The following is a 9,726-nucleotide window of genomic DNA, read 5'->3' as shown; positions in this document are numbered from 1 at the left end:
AGTCCCTGCTTTTCAGCCACCTTCTTCTAAGTGAATTCTTTTTGCTAAAAGAAAGTACGGACCATTATCAAAGGATGGATCTCTGAAAATGAAGTTGGAAGACCTGGACTTGAATATCAGCCCACTGCTTATTTAATATGTGTGATCATGGATTAATTTCTTCATTTCTATGGGCTGTTCAAGGGTTTGGACTAGACAATCTAAAAGGCACTTCCAGCACTAAAGCCTATTTTATGACTGTGGATCTCATTGAAGAAGCTCCGTAGTTTTCAGGGCCCAATAGAATTTACAGTAGATAAGGAGCTGAAGTCAGGAAGATCTTAGTTCAAATCTGTCCTTAGATACCTAATAGTTTTATGACCCTTTGTATGCCACTCAACCACTGTCTGCCTCAGTTTCCTCAACTGCAAAATGATGTTGATAATAATAACACTTACCACAAAGGGTATTTGTGGTGATCAAACAAGACAATATTTGTAAAGTGCTTTAAGCTTAAAACACTATATAAATGTTAGCTGTTATTTTTATTCCAATATAGTGTCAAATACTTTTAGGGAGCATGTGTTTCACCCTTTTATAATTTGCTTAATATTGATAATAAAAAAGTCATTAACAAAATTATCTCTGTGGTTGAATTTATCTGGGTATGGAGGGGTTTTTGTTTTGTTTTGTGTTTTTGGTATGATCTTGACATATGTATGGGAGACAGACTCCTGGTTGGCAGAAAGCCTTTGAGGCTGCATCTGAAGTATAATTAAAAAGGAAAAAAATGAGAACTATCTGTTCAAAAATATTCATAGCTACTCTATTTATAATATTAAAAAATTGAAAACAATCTATATATCCAATTTCTGGGAAATGGCTGAAATAATTGTAGTATATCATTGTAACAAAATATTATTGTGCCATTAAAAAGACAAATAGGAGAAATATAAAAAAAAAAAACCAAAAAGGCATAAAATAGTGCAAAGTGAAAAAGACACACTTTGTCTCTATAAAAACTACTACAAATCTACATGTGTACAAACGGAGAAGGAAAAGACAATATCCAATGCATTGGAAGGGGTGTAGAATTGATAAATCACTGTTAATCTTTTGCTTTTATGGTAAATAGTCCCAATCATATGGTTATAATGAATTTGGGGATTTCTTTTCCTTAGTCTTTTCTTTCTGATGATGTTGTTATGTATGTAAAAATAACTTGTTCCTTACAAAGTTTGCTATCCCTGTCAGTAAGGTCTCAATCTCTTCAGAATATACTGATCTGACACCGGAAAGAAGAATTGAGAGATATTCCAGGAGAAGGCCAACAGAAGCTAGATGGGACTCTCATTGAGCTAGCTGATCTGGGCAATAAGATAGAAAGATTAAACAATCACTGAAAGAGAAACTAGTGCACATATTCTCTCTTTATATGGCTGCATGCTTTATCCTGTATATACCATATAATCCTTAGTGAGGAACTTCTTAAGTGACTGACCTGTTGCAGGGATTATTGCTGACTCTTTGGTAGGAGACCACATAGTGGAGTCAAAAGTTTTCCGACAAATCCTAATGGAAAGAATGAAACATATCTTACAATAAGATTAGGGAACTATAATTTAAACTGGCAGCAAAATATTCAAAATCTTATTAATAGTTGGTATATATCAATCCAATAATTTTTAAAATTAATTTCCTGAAAATATAATATGAGGGAATGTTATTGTACTAGGGAGAATGATCATTATGAGAAAGTCAGAGAAACATAGAAAAACTTATATGAACTGATTCAGAGCTAAGAAAACTGAACTAGCAGAATAATAAACACAATAAAGACACTACTATAAGTAAAAGCAATACCAAAATTAAGGTGAGCTCAAATTAAATGCAATAAAGGCTCTGGATGCTGAATATTGAATATGTTGTCAGACTAGGACAATGTATTGGCCAGCTTTGCATAATTACTTTTCTTTCTTACAACAAAAGTTCTCTGCATGGTAGTGGGAAGGCAGTATATAAAGAAATTATTATGGATTTTTAAAAAGCATCAATGTAATTTTCTTTTAAATCCTGGTTTCTCCTTTTTTCCAGTAAAGGCATGTCAATGGCAAAGAAGTGGCCCTTCTGTCCTTTGTGGCAAGTGGGGTTTGTTAACTAGTAAGCCTAATATTCCACAAAATGGTAAAGTGAGCTTGTTGAATTAAATGTAATGCCTCCCTCTCTCCCATCATACCCCTCGTATGCCATCATTTTTTTCTTTGTCCCAGTTATTCTAGCCCACTTCAGTACCCATGCCCTCCACTACAGAACCTCCTCTACTAATGGCAATTCCCCACTTTGAAGGTTATCTTGACTCTTTACCCTCATCAAAATTTATGTCTTCCCAAAATCTCAACACAAGAACTTGGCTGATTCCTGTATAATCTATAATAATATTCTTCATCATATAAAAAATTAGCTGGAACCAGGAAGTACAATTTAAAAAGTGAAGTATTCTATCCTGTTACAACATTTACCAAATAGAAGGTAATAGTAATAAGTTTGCAATGTGGAATTATTTGAGGGCAGCATGCCAAAATTCTGTGCATGAGGGACTCTTAGAAGGGTATATTTTAATTTTTAAGTGAGGAATATACATTCACAATTTCATTATCATGTAACAGAGACTATGTTTGCAATTTCCATGTTTGAGAAAGTCCTCATGGACCCTAAAAGAGCAGGATTAAAACTCAAGATGGCCATTTAAAATCTTTGGAAGTAGGCTGATTGAAAGTAGTGAGACCTATAATGTAAAGTGCTGGCAGTAAATGGCCTTTGGGAAAATTGAGATTCTGTTTGATACCATTTATTCATCTAGATCCACATGTGATTGAATTTATTCTAATCTCAGTTTAAATGAGATGTGTCCTTCTCTTAGGACAATTGTGATGTTTGACCCTCTATAAGTAAGTTGTGCCTTAATGGAAAATACACTGAATAGTTGACAATATGTTTAAAAACTACAAAAGCAAGTTTTGTTAAAAATATAATTGGATCAAAATTACTCTATGTTGGTCTTGAATGCAATCAGTATAAAATGCCAAAAATGAGAAAATGAATGAAGTGATTTTCTATATAATTCCAAGATGAACCGAACTAAATTGATGGCAATAAATTTTGTTTCATATTTTAAATACATGACATTTTGTATGTTATTATTGTATTTCTAAATTTCCTTGTATCGTGAATTTGGCAAACCAATTATGTCACTGGAAATTGACTTCTATTTTGATCTGGATACTATGAAATTATTAACTAAGTCAATAGAGACTGTAGTCAATATGTTAAAGTCTAACAAGTATTAGGTATACTTTTCTTTAAAAGAAAGAAGAATAATTACTTACTGTGTGGGAAAAGTTTAAAAAAAGACCTTGTAATATTTCATTATCTGTAAGGTTGCCAGGTTTCTTGGAACCTTCTACTTGGGCAAAACCATACAATCTTATCAGCCCTATAAAGGTACTTGCTGAATGTTGTGAAATTCTAAAATGATGAATTGGTTTGCTGAGAAAATAGGATCCCCTCTCCCATCACAAAAATTCACTGCCAGAGTAAGGGAGGGGAGGCCTTCTAAGTTTACATATAGAATTGATTTATATGATGGCTTGTAATTATGAAATTATACCCAGAATATATTGAAGTTATATCTTGAGCCAACCAGATTGATTGATGACTCCAGTTTTAACAATTTATTTTTGCCTTAGAAAGGCATTATATAACCGTGAGAGATTTATATCTGTCAGTCTGGAGACTTATAGTTAAGTAGTCAGTGTTTTGGGGCATTTTGAGTAAACTCTAATATATTCACTATTTCTGTGGAATTCCAGAATGGGATTATTTTTTAATTTCTAATGAATGATTTTTACACTAGGATAATTTTAAAACCAAGAAGAAAAAAAAGAAGAAAAAGATGTTGAATGAATTTTTAACTGTTGCAACAAAATGAGAGAAATAATAATAATAATAATAATAATAATAATAATAATAATAATAATAATAATATCTAGCTTTGTTAGGTTAGTATAACTTACTAATTGAGGTAAAATTTCTTGTGACTGTAATTCAATATTGTTTTGAGTTTTGAATTCAGCTATAAATGTCTGAATTATCATTGTCAGCAAACCACTCTTCAAGGGAAATGCCAGAAGCTGTTCAAAGAGAGTGTGATCAGAGAACAGCTATAGGTGGATATCTTTGTCTAGGAAAGTTGAGGAAATAATCTTACATAGGTGAAGATAGGATTCAGTTTCCCCACTGTGTTATTTCCTTTTTGAACAGAAATGTTTCCCATTTCATTAATCCTGAGCCTGGCTGTGATACCCTGTGAATAATGTAGAATTTTATTGCATAATTGGTTGTTCCAAAGAGTTAACTATGACTTTTACTTGAAATCAAACAGAACTAAGGATACTTTCTTTGTTGTACCTATTTTAAGTCACTCTGTGTCTTTAGGCCTGGAAGACCAGTCTTAATGTTACTATAACCAGGACTCTCCTCCATCCTTTCACAGAAAATTTCTCTAAATAAAACTGTGAGATGGTATACATACACAGATACATGCATATGTATTCATATGTATGTATATGTATATATGCACACATATGTATCTACACATACATATGCATATATTATTACATATATTATACATTACATATATGTTTTATATATTACTTGTATGTATAAGTATACACACACACATATAATGAATCTTGGAGTGGCAATGCTCTAGCACCTCTAAGTTACTATATTGGGATGCAAATATAAAATACCTTTTTGTGTATCCTACTTTGATATTCTTCTTGTAGCTCTGTTGTTTGTAACATTAGCTCTATAAGGTTTTCACTAAATGAACTAATTACTGCATAGACAATCTGATTCAATTTTTATCAGGTTTTCCTAAATTATGCTAAATATTTTCACTAGTAGGCTTTAACAACATTATTTAGAGAAACTCCACAAGTGACCTAGAACACAGATGATAATCAAAGGGGAATGGCAACATCCTGATTGAAGTTATTACTCTCCTGGGGATAGTTATCTGAAAAATGGCCAAAGAGGGTATGCACAGATGCTTGAGAGATGCTTGCCAGACATCTGAAGGAACAGATCACAGACACTACTGAAGGACTTGAAACCCCCAATGCTACAAATGTATTAGATTTCTTTATTCACCCTATCATAATGTTGCTTGTTTTATTAATTTTGTGTGTTATGTTACCTATTCCATAAGCTGTGCATTATTTCTGCTTGGAGTGATACTGATTTGGGAATTGCTAAAAAATGTAAGCCTGTTAATAGTCTCAAAGGGGGGAATTGAAGGGTTTAATTTGTATGTGTGACTATAACAGAATGCTGTAATAATAGAAAATAATTAGGGCCAACCCACAAAATTACAAAATAGAAAAGAAAAAGAGGCAATAGAGTTGCCAATAAGCTGGAGGATTCTTTGTACCAGAGACCTCTGGATGGTCTCAAAAATAAAATGTCTTCAGGAGAAGAAAAAGGACTTGCATCAATATTACATGAACTGATTAATAATAATTGGTAAATAGAAGAAGCCAAAGATGTTTGATCAACAGTATAAAAATTAGGGCAATTTAGGGGAATTTTGTAGTTTCTTGGGTAGGATACCTGCATATACATATTCAGCAGGCATGTATGCATTCTGACTATGGTAAAAAACAAGCAATAAATTTCTCATTAGATAATTTCTGTTTGCTCATTTTTATAACCCAACATAACAAACACAGAAGGAAGGTAGTAGTGCTCAGTTCTTATTTTGATTCTGTTTTCTTTGTCAAGGAAAGTGACTGCACCAAAATGGTTATTAGAGAGTAGACACTCAAGGTAAATAAGTAGATAATGAAAGAGAAAGAAACTGTCCTTAATGGATTCAAGTCACCAAGCCCAGATGATTTAAAACCTAGACACCGAGTGGCAGGTATGATTGCTGAACTACCGTCAGCATTCTTTGAATGACTGTGGAGAATGGGAGAAGACTGGTAAAGGGGAAATGATATATATTTTCATTTCCAGAAAAAGGAAAAGAATGGAATCTGCCAATTACAGGTTACTGAGTTTTATTTAAATTCCTGGCAAAATTATAGCTTGTTATCAAAAAGATGTTTAATGGACATCTAGAAAAAGAAATAGTCATCATAAAGAACAAACATGGCTTCAACAAGAGCGAGTCATGGTAGAATAATGTGTGTTTGAATAGCTTACTAAACTAAACAGATCAAGGGAATCCTGTAGATATAGTTTACATTGATTTTTGTAGTCTCCATGTCACTCTTGTAGAAAATACTATGTGCTAACATGGCAATAGAATTATTAGATGGATTCATAAAAGGCTCAATAGCTGCGGTCAAAATATAGTCATTGATGGTTTGATGTCAACTTGTCTTAAGATTTTCAGTTGAGTGCCCACCAAAGATCTATAGTGGATCCTTTGCTATTTAACATTTGTGCCAGCACAAGTCAAGATCTGAAATGATATTAAAATCATAGAGCTCTAGGCCAAATATAATGAAAGAAAATTTAATAGGGATCAATATGAATATTATACTTGGGTTCAAAAATTGATTTTTATAAGCACAAGATGAGTAAGCCATAGTTATTCAATTTGTCATTCATCATTCTTGGCAAAGATACTAGAGTGGTTTCCCATTTCTTTCTCCGAATCATATTATGGATGAAGAAACTGAGGCAAACAGGGTTTTGTGACTTTCCTAGAATCACATAGCTAGTAAGTGTCTGAGGTGAGATTTGAACTCAGGAAAATGAGTCTTCCTGACTCCAGGCCCAGCACTCTATATATTACCTCACCTAGCTGCCCAAAATATTCAATTCAACTCAGTAAAAAAAATCTTGGAATTTTAGTGGACTGCAAGTTTTATATGGAGTCAGCAATGTAGCCTGGTGGTCACAAATCTAATGTGATCTTGGCTTGCATTAAGAGAAGCATAGATTGGTAGTAGCTGAACTCCTTCACCCAACATGCACTTGCCTCCCCCCTGCCTCCAGGTACAGCGCCACTTCCTCTCTCTCTTAAGGGTTTAAACTTGGCACTTCAAAGTTCGCAATAGATAGTGATATTGTTACGCCTGTTGTTGACTATGGTTCTGTAACATGCAAAGTTAGCTTTGCAGGAGATGATGCCTCTCAGACAATTTTCCCTTTCATCGTTGGGCATCATAAACATCAGGGTCTGATGGTGAGTATGAACCAGAAAGACAGCTACATGAAGGATGAGACCCAAGCCAGGGAGGTATTTTGACTTGATGTACCCCATTGGGCATGGTATTGTCACCAATTGAGATGACATTAATAAGATCTGCCATGATACTTTCCTTTTTCGATGTATTAAAAGGGTTTATTAAGAACCTGACAATTTCAACAAGGGTACAGGAAGTCTACATATCTACATCTTGAATAAACCCAGACACATTACAAATTTGTGTCAGCATTGCAATGAAACAGTAAGCCTCTTTTTGTTATTTATTATGAACTTTATCCACCCAAATTAAACCTATTTTATAACTATTTACATTTTAATAAATTTCAACCTATAAATTATCTGCATGAATATATTGGTTTTATTTCTGTGTCCCCTTTACTTTTGCCATTCACCGCCATAGTTTGAATATAAATTTTCCCATTTAATTTATGTTCTTTTCATAAAATTGTCAATGTATACTCTTATTCTGGTTCTACTTTCTTTTCTTCACTATGAAAATATTTCCTGTGATAGCCTCTTGCTATTCAGACTGTACATGATTTCCCTGCACAGCCTGTAAAGCTGTTGTTCATCCTTCATTCTTGAAGAGGACCAATGACATCATAAGAATGATGTCTTGACTCTCACATGAATTGGATTTAAGTGAGGCAGAACTGCACAAAGTTGTCAGTCTCTTTCCTCTAGGGCCATCAAAGTCCAGCGGCAGGACAAAAATTAGGATGATTAGTGATGGCCCAGGATGCAGTGGATGACATTGGCCTTTCTTTCTAAATTAAGGTCTTTCTCAAGCCTCAGTTTGTCTGAGGCAATGCCCATTCTATGATAAAGGCTAGCTGAGAATTGAGGCAAAAGATGGCAATAAGCACTCTTCAGGTGGGTGTATATGATGGTCAATGGAAGAAGATGCTAAAGGCACCTGATCACTGAATCATCTGACTGTAGGTTTTACCCAGCTTACTGCAAGGAGCCAAATGCCATCCCTACAGAGGTAATACGGTATGATGCTTGTAGGCCTTGCAGTGAGATAAATAAAAAGCGTAGTTGTGAGACAATAGCTCCTTATCCACTACCACATTGACCCTTTGTGATTTTGAGACTGAGTTCTTGCAGAGCTCTTCCAAAGACCTATGGTTGGAGTTTTCAAGCTGTTAGATATGGCTCCAGTTTGAAGTCACAGCTTTGCACCAGACTGAATATTTGATAGGAAATTCAGTGAGACACTGGAGTAATGTACTTATCCCAAAGCAGAGAGAGAAGCACCAACATCGGGGTTTTAAAAGCTGGGGGGGTGGGGTTCCCAAAGCTGGGGGGGTGGGGTTCCAAAGGCTACCCAGAGTCTCTTCTGGCCAAATTACCAACACTTTTTCCAATGAGCGTGCCCCCTCCATGATACTTTCTACAAAGTGCTCCATGTAGCCTCTGAACAGCACCCTGTGCTGCTCACAGAAGCCCCTCTAAGCCTCAAAACAAACAGAGAAAAGATGACACAGATAATGTTTGATACCTTTAACACTCCAGCCAAATGCACTGCTATCTAGTCTGCGCTGTCCCTGTATGTCTCTGGTCATACCACGGTATTGTGATGGACTCTGGTGATGGTATGACTTGTGGATCACATGGTGTCTATCTATGAAGGTCATACCCTTCCACATGCCATCCTCTGTCTGAATCTGGCTGGCCATGATCTTACAGACTGCCTTATGAAGATCCTCACCAACAGAGAGTACAGTTTCACTACCACATCTGAGAGGGAAATTGTGTATGACATCAAGGAGAAGCTATTATATAGCCCTAGACTTTGAGCAGGAGATGGCTACTGCTGCAGCCAACTCTCCTTTTGAAAAGGGCCATGAGCTCCCTGATGTTCAGGTTATCTCCATTGGCAAGGAGAGGTTCTGGTGCCCAGAAGCTTTCTCCTAACCATCTTTCTTAGGTATGGAATCCTGTGGAATCCACAAAATTACCTTAAACTCAATCTTGAAGTGTGATATTTACATACGTAAGAATTTGTATGTAAATACTGTATTATCTTGTGTTACCACCATATATCCAGGAATTGCTGACAGGATTTAGGAGATTACAGCTCTAGACCTCAGCACAATGAAAACCAAGATCATTGCCCCACCAGAGCACAAATACTCTGCCTGGATTGGAGGCTCCATCCTGGCTTTTTTCTCCACCTTCCAGCAGATGTTGATCAGCAAGTAGGAGTATGCTGAATCTGGACCCTCCATGGTCCACTACAAATGCTTTTAAGTGGACTGTCTTTTTGGTATTTTTTTTTGGTCAAAAGGTGTGACATGATAATTGCCTCCCTAAAAGAGATGAGATTGTCATGGATTTTTCTGCCTTTGACTCAGGATTTTAAAACTGGAATAGTGAAGATGATGAGCAGTCTAAGTAAGTTGGAGGTAAACATCCTCAAAGTTCTAGAGTTCATCTTCAGCACTGGTTGTACATTTGCT

General features: G+C 35.4%; 1 pseudogene; it reads left to right on the top strand.

Moving 5' to 3' along the window:
- Positions 1–7,108: 7,108 nt before the first annotated feature.
- Positions 7,109–9,517, top strand: LOC118838452 (annotated as a pseudogene).
- The last annotated feature ends 209 nt before the right edge of the window (positions 9,518–9,726 follow it).

Source organism: Trichosurus vulpecula, chromosome 2, assembly GCF_011100635.1.
Source record: "Trichosurus vulpecula isolate mTriVul1 chromosome 2, mTriVul1.pri, whole genome shotgun sequence".
Lineage (NCBI taxonomy): Eukaryota > Metazoa > Chordata > Mammalia > Diprotodontia > Phalangeridae > Trichosurus > Trichosurus vulpecula.
The sequence above is the reverse complement of the archived record's forward strand: the minus strand, read 5'-3'. Positions and strand labels throughout refer to the sequence as shown.